Raw genomic sequence first — 13,598 nt, 5'->3', positions numbered from 1 at the left:
TGACGGACGGCGGAAGAGCTATGCTGTAGATGGACGGCAAGCTAAACTCATACGTTTTCGTTCGTGTTTGTTCTCACATTCACAATCTGCAGAGTAATCCTCACCAACACAAGCATGTGTCTGTATTGCCTTTCTGTTTTAAATGAGTGATAAATAAAATTATCCTCAACCAGCTAGCTAGCTGCCGTGCTAACCAGCTGTCCTGCTAACAGGTCCAACCCGATGATGACCCACATAACTAGCTAACATCGGTTATTCACTGACCTAGCTACATATCCAAAAAAGAAAGCCATTCCCTTGATCATTTAACTTAACACACATACAAAAAATATTGGTTAAATTAAAGATGACATGGCACGGAAACTAGCTTCGAGCTAGCTGCAGCTAGCTTTGGACGGCTCGCTAGCTGCTGCCCATCGCGTCGTAATATCCACCGGTCAAATCTTAACATAGGCTACACAGCGAATATAATCACAGATAAGAAGATGGCTAGATGTTACAATTATGTGTGGTTACTACTGATCATAGACATTCCGTGATTTACTGCATGGATTAACGTGTGATAGATAATTAATGACTGCACTTCCCAGAGCTGGGATGTGTTCAGGCATCCATTAGCTAGGAAGTTGCATTGGCACACCCAGTGAACAACGGTATGTGGGTGGCCACGACCGACCATGTCCTCTAAAAACATGGGCTACGTGTTATATAAATCTTTACTTAAGTAAAGAATAGATGTTAATACAAAATAAACCCTAGATTGATGTCTTATCTTTGCCATTATGAGGTATCTCCCCCCGCCGTTAGCGTAGCATCGCGTACCTGTAACCCAGCCAGCTACAAAGAACTGGTAAGCATCCAGACTTTTAAAAGCTTTGAGATCAGCACCAGTATATGGGGATACCCCATTTAACACATAGTGGTACAGATCAGCACCAGTATATGGGGATACCCCGTTTACCACATTGTGGTACAGATCGTGTGGACTGAAGTCGGGCAGACTGGGTGATTTAATGAGGTCCGTGAAAACGGAGGGAGAACGAATTAAGGGTCGGTATCCAATCCTGCTATCACCAACTTCTCCAAATACTGCTCTTTGTGAGCACCTACCTGATGCCCTACCTCGACCGATAACGGCACGACAACTTGTTGTTCAATAGAATAAGCCATATAAAGCCATAAATACAGTTTATTTAGTGTTATGTATTTCAAATTGATTGAAACTATGAAACTTTCCGCTCGTCCACTACTGTTTAGCCTGTGCTTCCGCCGTCCGTCATGGCGCCGTCACGTGGTCGTGTGACATGTTTGCAAAGGGTCAATAGTGAGTAGTTTCTGTCTCCCCCATGAAGAATTCTAAGTAATGACCACAACACCGTCGGCGCGTCCACATGATACAAGCCTACATGATCGTGCACTGCCCCCCCCCACCCTTCCTCCACGCAGTTGCTAGTAGCCAAGGAGGACACGGAGGAATAAAATAACATGATGGACTCTTCAGAAGAGGTTAATTATCTTCACTAGATTTCGACACAATCTTCTGCCATACAGACAACATAGCCATACAGAGAAAGTTGTGTGGAGCTGATAGTCTTAATAAGTTTTGTATCAACTCATTTGGCAATGGCTTGAATGTAACGGATGTTCATTAATATCAAAAGTTACGAATTTAAGCTGTAGAACAATGTTAAACAACAGAGTCCCACGCTCATGAAATCTGGTCCCTGAGACTTCAGAACACCACTTTGTGTTTTGTAGCTTGGCACATTAATAGTTATTGAATGAGTGCAGAGCAGCTGTTAGTGAAACTGAAACAGGTTTGAACAGATTTGACAACATGTTCAAGATGTTAAGATACAGCTTGTTCCAGGAATCACCTTGTTGGCCAGTCAACCCTATCGGCACCATGTGAATTAGAAACCAGTTAATTTGCTCTCTTTCTGTCTATTTATATCACATTTGTGTATTCATGAGTGTTTAAATTATTCCAAGCAAATGCTTTTGTATCTATCCACAGCGGCCATTTTGCACAGCAAACTCTCACCGTCCTCTAATATTCTAAACATTAGTGAAAAAATGGACACTGTGCAGACATTACCTGCAGTGACGTGCTGACATGCTCCAATACACAGTGTGTACAGTCACACATTTTCCAGACTAATGTCAAAGCCCAGTGCAGCGAGGGAACAGTTTGGGCCTTGCCTAATAAACAAGGTGTACCACCCATTTTCTCTGGCTGCATGAAGTCCACTGTATAATAATTAAGACACGGGAAGCCTGTCAATCAGTCTTAAGATGTTCTTTTTTTTTTAATAAGGACATAAACAGTCCTTATTTGGGCTCACAGAACCGCTTTTGACTGGCCTGCATCCTCAGCGGTCATGCTGCAGTAACCAAATGTTTCCACAGACTTGTCATGTACGATTTGTGAGCACAGTGCCTCTAGCCACAGCGTTTCAAGGCAGGTCATTGTATCTCGCTTTGCGCCCACACCACCCACATTAAGTGGCCTCATTATAGACCACTCATTTATTGTATTTTAGGGGTCAGAAGGAAAGCTTTCTGAATAAGTCTTGGAAAAAGCTGGATTTTTTTGTAACCAGGACTTCTTTACAACAAATATGTGGAGATTAACCTGAAAAAAACCCTAAAACAATCACACACCCAACATATTCTGCACACACACACACACATTCTTGTTCTGTAAGAGATTTTGACTTTTATTCATTCCTTAATCTCTAGCTTTAGCTAGAGCCCTCATCTCTTAACCTTAGGCTAACCCATTCCCCCATGTACTACATTTCTTCGATTATATTCTTCCCACAAACACGCACACATAAGCACTTGTATACATTTACACAAAAGCTATATGTATTAAAACATCGCTGTCCAGGGGGTAAAACCCACATATGCTGGGAATGTATCAAGAAACCTCCATGGAAAGAAGTAGATCATTTCAGGTATGTGGGTGGAGAGTGAACTCTCTTGAGGACAAACCTGTGCAAGTCAAAGATGTGTGTCTGTGTTTTTTTTTTTATCTTTGTACACATGTGTCAAACTCAAGGCTTGCGGGCCAAATCCAGCCCGTCAAAAAAATGTATCCGGCCCGCATATCAATTTAGATTCACAATTTGTTTTGGCCCACTTAGTTTTTGTTGCTTTTTCTAAAGTTTTTGGCAATTTTGCCGACACTTTTGGCTCTTCTTTCCACATTTTTTCCACTTTTTCCGAGGTTTTTTCTGTAAGTGAGAAGACTAGGGCGCCCGGATAGCTCAGTTGGTAGAGCGGGCACCCATAGAGGTTTACTCCTCAACGCAGAGTGCCCAGGTCCGCGACATGAAAACCGCACTCAAGCCGGTCCTGTGAAATATGACAGCTACAGTTTATTGGAAAATAGCATTGTGGACACTGAATTTGACGAATTTACTGTTTATCAGACCCCAGATGAGACGAGAAGCTAACGTTAGTGAACGCTGCAGTGACGGTCCCTCTGACTCTGCGCTGCAGGAGACGCTGTATTAACGTTACTGTTTTAAAACAGTTTTCCAGATTAGTGGGGGTGCATACCGTTCAAAACCAACATGAAAAACATAGCTAGTAATGTTCACTCAGCATTTTGTTTTGTTGTTAAACTGTGTGTAAAATGAGCGGTGAAGTTAAATCACCGGTTTCAGGTAACGGCACCCTACGGTACCGTCTATTTGCTGGATGGTTACAAGGTAACGGTCGCAGCTAACATTAGCAGATAAGCCCGTTGACAGCGACGTTATTGTTCATATTTTGGCACAATGTTTCTGACTGTTAGTAGTGGTCATAGTGACTGAAAGTGTGATGTGAGATGCTAAAAAGAAACTAAGCACTGTTTTCAGGTAACGTTACTTTTTGACGTTCGACCTTCATTGAACATTTAATCGAATTTAATATTAGAAATGAGGTCAAATTAATTTAAGTATTGTAAATAAATAATGTATTTATTTTGTGATGAGACACATTACCTGCAGCGTTTGACTGATTGTGAGCAGTTTTTAGTGACGTAGTAGTTCTCTGGACTAATATAGAAACGGAGCGCATCGCGTCTGTGCGCTAACAAAGTGCATGCAAGTAAATAAATGTGAACAAAGTGCATGTAGCTAGTTAAAGACGTGAGATTTAGGCTTGTCAAAGGAATAGTTTAGCAACCTATGTCTACCAGAGAGGACAAGTTAGCCGGTAGTAGTAGTTAGTAGCTAATGTTAGCTATGTGTTAGCAAGCTAATGCACTCGCAAACGTAATACTGCATAGCTTTCTGTTTTAGCCACATTCCACTATAACATAAGTTAAGCATACTGTCAGAATGCTTTAGCTTAATTTACAGATTTAAGATAAAAATCCTAAAACTGACATTTGGATTTTGACTTGTCTGGCGTGGCGTTAGCTTAGTGTCTTCCCATTCTTCCTGCTGATTCCTCACATCTGTATCCACTTTTGTCTTCCAAAAAACTCTGATTATCGGTTATTATTCAGTTCGGCAGCTTATAAAAACTTAAGTCATGGGTTGTTGGTAGTACATCCTATCACACTGCAGCTTTTAGGCATTTTTTTCTGTTATTTTCTAGCAAATGGAATTGACAAGGGGGCACCTTTACACAATACAAAGTCAATGAAGAGTGGAGAGTTGTTTTTCCCTCTGTTTCTGATTTAGAAGCGACTTTATGAGTTCCTCTTAGATTAAGTCCTCAGGAATTTAGACTGACACCCCTTTTTTAATGGTTTGTTCTGATTTAGTTAGGAGCTTTTAGCCTTCAGAGGGTTTGTGAACACAGCCCCAGATGTTTTTATTCAATGAATACATCAATGGAAGTAATCCAAAATTTATGTAGCCTGCAACCCATCATATCCCATTTTTGACAAGTTACAGGTGACAGCGTTTCGGGTAATAATGAACAAGACTGTGCGGACATTTTGACACGTTCAGCAGAGCAGCGTGCTCACACTGCTGCCAACTCGCTATATTGCCCGTGAGAAGTTGCCAAATTCAATCACATCCTGTGCACACAATACCAGCCTTGTCTATCTGCACAATGACACTATGATTGGTTATGTTGACCTAAGAAGAAAATGTATTTAATATCAAGATAACAATTTAAAAAAACAAGCTAATATAAGTGGTCTTGGCATCCATGCAGCACTGTGCCGTGTTGTTTGTTTAGAAAATATAGCTACCAGATTGCTTAAGTCATAATTTGTGCCAATGGGGGTTTTTTTTAACCAAAAGTGGAAAAACTGAGCTGAATGTCAGATGCTATAAAGCAACATTTGAGTTAGGCAAGACAGACTTAAAGATTATTCAATTAAAATGTCTTAAAACGACTATACCAATGTTAAATATATTTATTGAGTTACATTATCTTAAATGTTTCAAACAGTGTTCAAACCCTGAGTCATTTTACTGTTATTCAATGACACGGAGCGTGTTGTTGGGTCACCTGTCAATGCTGTCCATATAACCTTTGACCTCTTTACTTACTCTAATTGTACGTGTCCACTGCCAAGGCTCATTTTCACATTTCCCATTCATTGTCTATGTGAGCAGCCGCGCAATTCATTCTGGTAGTGTCGCAGCATAACCAACCCTGGGGAAACTTGGTTACTCTCGTTACGTCTAGGATTATACCAGAGCTTGGTTTTACTCGTGCACTTGTAAACTAGAAAAGATAACCGCTTAGCCGCACAAAGGTAAAGTTTAGAGGCCTAACTGGCGTCCTTTGGCTCGGCTTGTCCTCAGCTTTGGCGCCATAGGCGGCGCCAGGGAGGGGCTTGGGGGTGCTGCAACTACCCCTAGGAGTCCCATAGCACCCCTCAGCACCCCCAAGAAATTGCTGTGGTGTAAAAAAAAATATTATATATAAAACAAACCGGTTATTTTCAAAACAAAAACATGGAGCAAACACAGGTGATACTATTCGGCCAATGGGTGCAGCACACATTAAACTTTTGACCTTACTTCCGCAGTAACGTATTTACACAGAAGAAGAGTGCAATATTTGGAGCCGTAAGGATTATCGAAGTGAGCGTAACATTAATAATGGGTCGTTTTTTAGTACCTAAATGTCAACGTGTGGAGATTTTATCAAAAAAAACTGTAAATGAGACTGAGAGATATGGTGAACCTGTGACCAACCAGGACGAAGAAAAGCGGCCGGAGGAAGATGAGCTGACCGCGGCCGTGATTGCTGCTGAGGATGCCCAACGTTACGCTGCTGTGAATGACATTAGACCAGGGGCTCGCACAGCGAGGCCACAGTGGGTGAGGAGTCATCCAATAGAGGTCTATGCAAGAACTTCACTCTTATCTCTGTCTCGTAGCAGAACATTACAGTGAAAATGTGTTTTACAGAACTGAATAAATGGATCACCGAATCCAAAGTTATACAGCGCACAGGACATTAGTTTATTTATAGCCCTGAAAACGTGTTTGAAACAAGTACGTGGCTTATATAGATATATTATGTTACTACAGATATGAAAGTTACATTATTGTTACCATGTGTGCAAGTATGAATACTGTGTGAGGATGCATGTGTGTATGTTTTTGTGTGTGTTTATGTGTGTAGTTGGCTGTGTGTGATTATTTGGCCTGCTGCAGTAATCACTGTGTAAACCCGTCTTGTTGGATGGTATTTGAAATATGTTCGGTGGGCTAATCAGAGTTTTATGATGCTGTTGTATCGGCAACTTTTTTTTTTCTTTTTTTTTTCTTACCACCACCCACCCAACCATCTTCGGAGGACAACTTTATTTTGAATAAAGCAATATATTTCTATATACACAGTATGTTACATTCAGATTTAGAATTAATTGTATCGGCAACTTCAGTGCATGAAAAACATCAATCTTTCTCTCCCTCTCGTTCGCTCGCTTGCTTAGTAAACCGCTGCAGAGCGCATACGCACCCACGTGTGTCAAGTTTCCTCTAAATTTCAGAGCACCCTCACTGAAACGTCGAGCAACCCCATAGCAACAGCAAAAAAAAAAACTCTGGCCGCCACTGTTTAGCGCTGGCCAGCCCGTTCCTCTTCACTCAGTCAGTACAGCATCAACGGATAGTTGGAGGCACACAGTCAAGGGAGAAGCCCATAGAGAGTCCATGAAAGCATCGGAACAAAATATTTCAGCAACGTTTTGATGGATTGGAAATACTTCGTTATGTGGCAACATTCGGAATGATTCCGATTTCTCTTGGCACAGCTACCAGAAGACTTACAACTTTCAGACAGGTTGCTCACATCACATCTACGTCGTCAAGCTCAGTTTGAGGCTGCACAGCAGCTGCGCAGTACGCTCAGCCATCACCGGAAAAAGTCTCCGTCGAAGTCTACGGCGTTGATGTGTCCATTTCTTTTACTGTCTATGGTGTTTACGTTAACTCCGGTTGCATCGAGGAACAGCAAGCAACAATACACGCTGAAAGTATTGAATAACATTTGGATTGGGCAACAGGGCAAGTCTGCTTGGTTCTTACAGGGAATGATTGTAAAGATTTACAAAGAATATGTTTACGGCTGGGACGTTTTGGGACCAATTGGCGGGGATTTTCTATGGACAAAATACACATACCAATACACTGTTAAGAGTAAATGACATTTAACCATGTATCCAGCTAATTTAAATAGCTCACGTTACTGTATTGTGTGAACAGTTTACCTCTTTTAATATTGTATGTGGCGTTTTCTTTTGCTGTGTGCAAGTGTTCCACCAAAACATATTCCTTCCCAAGACCATTCTGCAGAGCCATGGTCGCTGCGTCCGGAGCTTAGCGCCACCCAAGACGATTGTGATTGGTTTACAGAAATGCAAACAACCCTTGACTGTTTTTTCTCCTATTCAAGAGTGTATGTGTGGAGAAGCCAGACCTTCCTTGGCACGATGCGGAGGTCTGGCAATGCAAGACTAACACTCAATTGGTACAGTCCAATCTTAGAAACCTTGGTGTTATATTTGATCAGAATATGTTTCTTGACCAACATATCAGGTCACTGACCTGTACATGTTTCTTTCAACTGAGAAACATTGCTAAACTTAGGACCGTGGTTTCGCAAGGTGAACTTGAGATGATCCTTCATTGGCTTCCAGTAAAGTTCAGGATCCAATTTAAGGTTCTAGTTCTTACATATAGCATTGCATGGACAGGCGCCTGTTTACATCTCTGACCTGCTCCATCCGTACATCACTAACAGGTCACTCAGATCTTCTAACCAGGGACTACTGGTTGTCCCATGCACTCGTTTAAAGACTAAAGGTGATCGTTCCTTTTGAAGTGGTAGCTCCGACCTTGTGGAACGCCCTTCCTGTTAACTTACGTTCTGCAGTCTCGGTTGACGCTTTTAGAAAGTAACTGAAAACATACTTGTTTCAACTGGCTTTTGTCTAATGTTTGTAATTTGGGGTTTTATTCCTTTAATCCTCATTGGAATTGCATTTGTTGTTGCTTGTTTATTTTCTGTTTTGGATTCTATTGTATTTTAATCAAATATCTTTTGTGTGAAGCATTTTGTGACTCTGTCTGTGAAAGGTGCTATATCAAATAAATGACTTACTTACTTACTTACTTACTTACTTACTTACTCAGTTGACAGTTAATTTGTAAGACATTCAAAATGCGGACGTAACATTAACACAAACTCCATGGGGAAAAGTCACAACAAGTCAAATAATTTACAGCAGTCTCTCATTGAGCTGTTCCACCGCAACATGTGTTCTCTTAAGTCTGCCCCACTTCCGCTTTTCGGCCCCGTGAAACAGATAAGCCACACCCACCCCAGCCTGGCGGCCAATAGAAACCAACATGTGGATTTGAAGTGACAGTAGCATAGACCTCAACAGTCCCGACCACAGCCGACTCCGGAAGTAAAAATCCCATTGATTTTCTCCATAAGGATTTAGAATATCAGTCATAATGTCTAAACCATCCGAGGTAGACTGACCCCGAGCTACGTGGTCTAAACCATCCCATAATGTCTGATCCATCCCATAATGTCTGATCCATCCCATAATGTCTAAACCATCCCATAATGTCTGATCCATCCCATAATGTCTAAACCATCCGAGGCAGACTGACCACGAGCTACGTGGTTGTGAAACGATGGTTTCTGCTCCTGTAGAAGCTAGAAGTCCGTATGAAATCAACCTTGTTTTAAGAAAAACATGTTTTATCCGCAATTTAATGGAGAAAGACTACACTACCCACAATCCTAAGCATAACAGCAACGTCTCTGATTGGTCCAACTCGCTGTTAACATAGAAACATTTACCGTACCCGCGAAACTGCAAACGGCTAGAGTGAGCTTCTACCATTAAAGTCTCTGATAGTTTCTGTACACGGTCTTGTACCTTTGGCTTTTTTTGCCTTTTTCAAAATGTTTTTTTTTCGCCAAATCAAATGTGTTATGCTCACTATTCATCTCGTAGCTGGTTGGCTTGGTTCCAGACTTAAAACTCTATATGTAAGCAATTTTCGAAACGTCAATGAAACAATTGAATGAGGAAAAACGCTTCCGGAGACAGAGCCGAAAAAAAGTGGGCGGTCACTGTTGAGCTCTATTCCAATGACTTTCGAGAAGCGGGGCGTCGAGTTGCCTGCCCCTCATTTGCATAAAGTTGAATCCAGGCTACTTTATGCAAATCAGGGGCAGGCAACTCGAAGCGGGGCGTCGAGTTGCCTGCCCCTCATTTGCATAAAGTTGAATCCAGGCTACTTTATGCAAATCAGGGGCATCCAGCTCGACCCGCTGCCTCTCTGGAACTCCCGAAACTCTTTTTAACTGATAGTTTTTGACCTAAAATAAAGACAGATTCAAATTCATTTCTCACATAAAATGCTTTTTAGAAACCCATTTCGCCATGTTGGTCTGGGCTGAAATCCGGCAGTAGACAGCCCATGAGTGAAGCGTTCGTCCAATCAGGTGCCGCCATCGCGGTTGTAGGTGGGTGTAGCCTGTTTTCTTTGCTAGTCAGAGAAATTGATAACTGCTAGCGGCAAGCCCATCAAGCGTCTAATACCCACACCCAAACATTAATAACAAAGAACCCATTGCTCTTACGATGATAGAAATCTGGGTTTCATTTATGATGTTGTGGCTTGTGTAGTCTACCTCTGAAGGATCTTACAATGGTTTGGTTACATGAAGTAAACATTTACTGTAACTACCTAATGTGGCCTCTGATGTGAAGACAAGCCCCCGTATGTCTCAGATGGGAGGGGTCGGTTGAAGAGGGTCAGAGCCCTGAGCCAGCAAGAATTCTTTCTAATATTTGAAGACTCGCTGGGTCATGTATTCGGGAGGGTTATGTGCTTTTTCTTATTTGCTAAAGGGAATGTAAACAGATTTTTTGGTGAGATTAGGGGAGGTTTTTCATCCTGGATTTGAATCTTATTCCAGCCCTCCCTTGTAAAATTGATTTGTATTTCTTTTCTTTTTTTTTTATTAATAAATAGTCCTGTCTCTGTATTAGGGCTTTGTTTTCTCATCAAATCAGCAACTTAATTTGATTTAATGCATTTTTAATTAACTTGATTTCCCTTTATTTGATTTAATTTTTAAAATGAATTAGATTTAACAATTTGATTTATTTTATTTTTTTTTTAATTTTAAACTTTACCTGACTTATTGTTTAAATTAATTAGATTTACTTTAAAAAAAGAAATTAACTTGATTGAATTGTTTGTATTCATCTTTTGATTTCATTTTTTTGTTCATGATGTGTCCAAGTTGTTGTTGTTGTTGTTGTTGTTCAACACATTCTTATGCTAGATTGTAAGGGAGGGGCTGTATGGGGGCTCTTATCTCACAGCGTGTTCGCTAATTATCAGGACTTTCTGACTGCAACTTCACCAATATTTACATTTCTGTGCTGGTCATGATAAAAAAGCAACTGAAGTCTGTGTGTCCATGCTTTTGTCCTGACATCGATGATGAGGATGTCAGCGTTTATTTAGCATGCATTTTGTAATTACAAACTGTAATTAAATACACAGACCATAGAGTAATAGAAAATAAGAAAATGGAGGCCATGCATTATTACGCCTACAACATCTGCAGAATCTATAGCTGATAGTTTCAAGAATTTGGTTTTGTCTTTTGCTATTTACCTACAGTCCCAGTTTTGTTTGTGTTCTCATTTTTTAATTGCATTTTCAGATGCGGCACGCAGCTGTTTTCAGCATAACCCCCAGTTTATGCTAACTGCAAGATTCAACATGCACATCTGCCTGGCTGTGCAAATTTAAAAAATGAACTTGACCTGTGCTCAATAGAGAGAGATAAAAAAAAAAAACGGAGAAAAAAGTGTGACTGCACCTTTAAGACTTTGTTTCGAGAGGCTCTAGCCCTGGCGCCATGTGAAGCATATTGTAATAAGGCTTAACATGCTGATTGAAGATAAAGCGGAGAAAAGGAAATGTAGAGGAAGGGGAACTGGGTTGTGTAATCTACTACTGAATGATCCCTTATTGAGAAGAACAACATGCTGTAGAATTATCACTTTATTTTTTTTTGGATTATGCTTCTTTAAAATAAAATCACGGTCTCTGTTATTACTTTTGGGAAAGCTTCACAACAGTATCTCTAATTGGTGAGCCCAAGGGGCTTTAGAGATAAAAGGACAAGAGGCCTATGCGGGGGGGGCATCTGCCTTCCTTTGTTCCTAAATTCCTGTGCTGCACGCAAGTCCCTTGACATGCTCACCTCCTCGATGCCAGTCAGACTAAGATTAGAAGGAAACACCTCAACACTGCTTTCTCATGCAACATGTTTGCCTGCATGTTCGTTAAGAATCTCGACCGGCCAGTTTGTGCTTGGATTGCACCGAGGAGACGGAGCGTGAAGAAGGATACATGTGAAAGTCTGAATGCGTGGGTGGAGGAGAAGATAGGTAGGAGAGGTTTCAGACGCGAGGTCGCGACAGAAGAGGGACAGGAATGGCATGAAAACACGAGAGCGCGCCATGCGATAGCATCTCTTCAGCCGGCTTCCTTTTGCTTTGGAACATTGCTCGCATCGCTAATGGTATATGTAGGCAGTCGACAAGCTTAGACCTGTTCCTTTTGACTTTTAAAATAGAACAGCCGGCCCCTGTGTTTTGGTTCTTCCTCTGCGGCAAGCCCAGTTGAGTACCAGCCCAAAAATGCAAACAGGACATCTCATTGCTTAGGGGAAACCAATCCGCATAACATAATGTGGGGGGAAAAAAACAACACAGCTGGAGAAACATGCCTTGTTATCCAAAAGTCATTAGAGATACTGCCTTTCCATACAGCCAGAATGCACTTTTTAGAGAAATTTGCATCAAATGCAAAGTGTCAGGTGGGTTTTATATTTTATCTGTGTGGATATTCACATTCTTTCCCTGTTGACAATTTGCTGCATACATTTACATGCAAAGTGTTTGTGCCGCTCATGTTGTCACCTTATTTGCTGTTTGTAAAGCTGGTTTGATGCAAGCAGTGTGGACAAGGTCAGCCAAAGGGGTAGAGGAGTGGGAAATGGAACCATGATAACGGTGTTGATTACAGTTTAGGACAGTGGGACCGATTTCTAATGGAATTACACGTCATTGAGACTCTGATTTGCTCCTGTAATTACCATCTTATCAGCAACTAATGCCACTGTGATCAGGTGGGAAAGACTACCTCAGTGTGTTTCTCTGTTGCTGTCGAGACAGAGATAGAAATCTGATCTCTAAAAATGTTCCTTGAAAAATGACAACCCAGAGCCTTCTGATAAATGTGACCAGAGCTCTGGACTTGAGACTCACTCAAATGAAGACTTTATCTGAGTTTTTATTTGGAATTGACTGCTCTGAGGCTTTAAAGTTTTGACCTTTAAAAAATGAACAAGACATTATGCAAAGCAAAATGCTAAAATGTCCTGTTTTTTCTAATGTTAAGCATTACAGTAATGCCTTCTATCTGCTCTAACTGCATTTTGGCCACTTTGGGGCAGCAAAAACAAGCTGTAAACACAACACGGATATATTATCACTTTTTTATTACACGCCTTGGTTGAATACTTGATTCTGATTGGTCCATCGCAGCATTCTCAGGTCTGCTTATTCTATATAACAGACCAAGTACTGATCATAGACTGTGGCGGACCATTTTTTAATCAATATGTTTGCTCATACGGAGCTCATACCGCTGATAAGTGGATCACAAAGGGAGAGAGAGGGTGGAGGAAACGGGGCGTTATTATGGAACCCATGCAACTTCTAGGCAAGACCGGCCCTTCAATAGCATTCATACACTACAATTGGCCAGGCGTCCATGCTTACCTATGGACGTATGGTAACGTAACGCGACGCAGGCGTCCTCAGCGAGTTACCTCTGTGCGAGTAGCCGTAATATACTGTGAGTGCGACAGTCAATATCCACGACCTTTAACTTCCGGGATTGCTCCGTTGCCCCCATAAATTCCGAATGTCCTTTTTTGGCCGGATGTCTATTTCTGAGGACTATGGTTAACTGCTCCTCAGATCTCTGCAGGGTAAATCCAGACAGCTAGCTAGACTATCTGTCCAATCTGAGTTTTCTGTTGCATGAATAAAACAACCTTTGAACGTA

This window comes from Sander lucioperca, chromosome 2 (assembly GCF_008315115.2).
Source record: "Sander lucioperca isolate FBNREF2018 chromosome 2, SLUC_FBN_1.2, whole genome shotgun sequence".
Lineage (NCBI taxonomy): Eukaryota > Metazoa > Chordata > Actinopteri > Perciformes > Percidae > Sander > Sander lucioperca.
The sequence above is the reverse complement of the archived record's forward strand: the minus strand, read 5'-3'. Positions refer to the sequence as shown.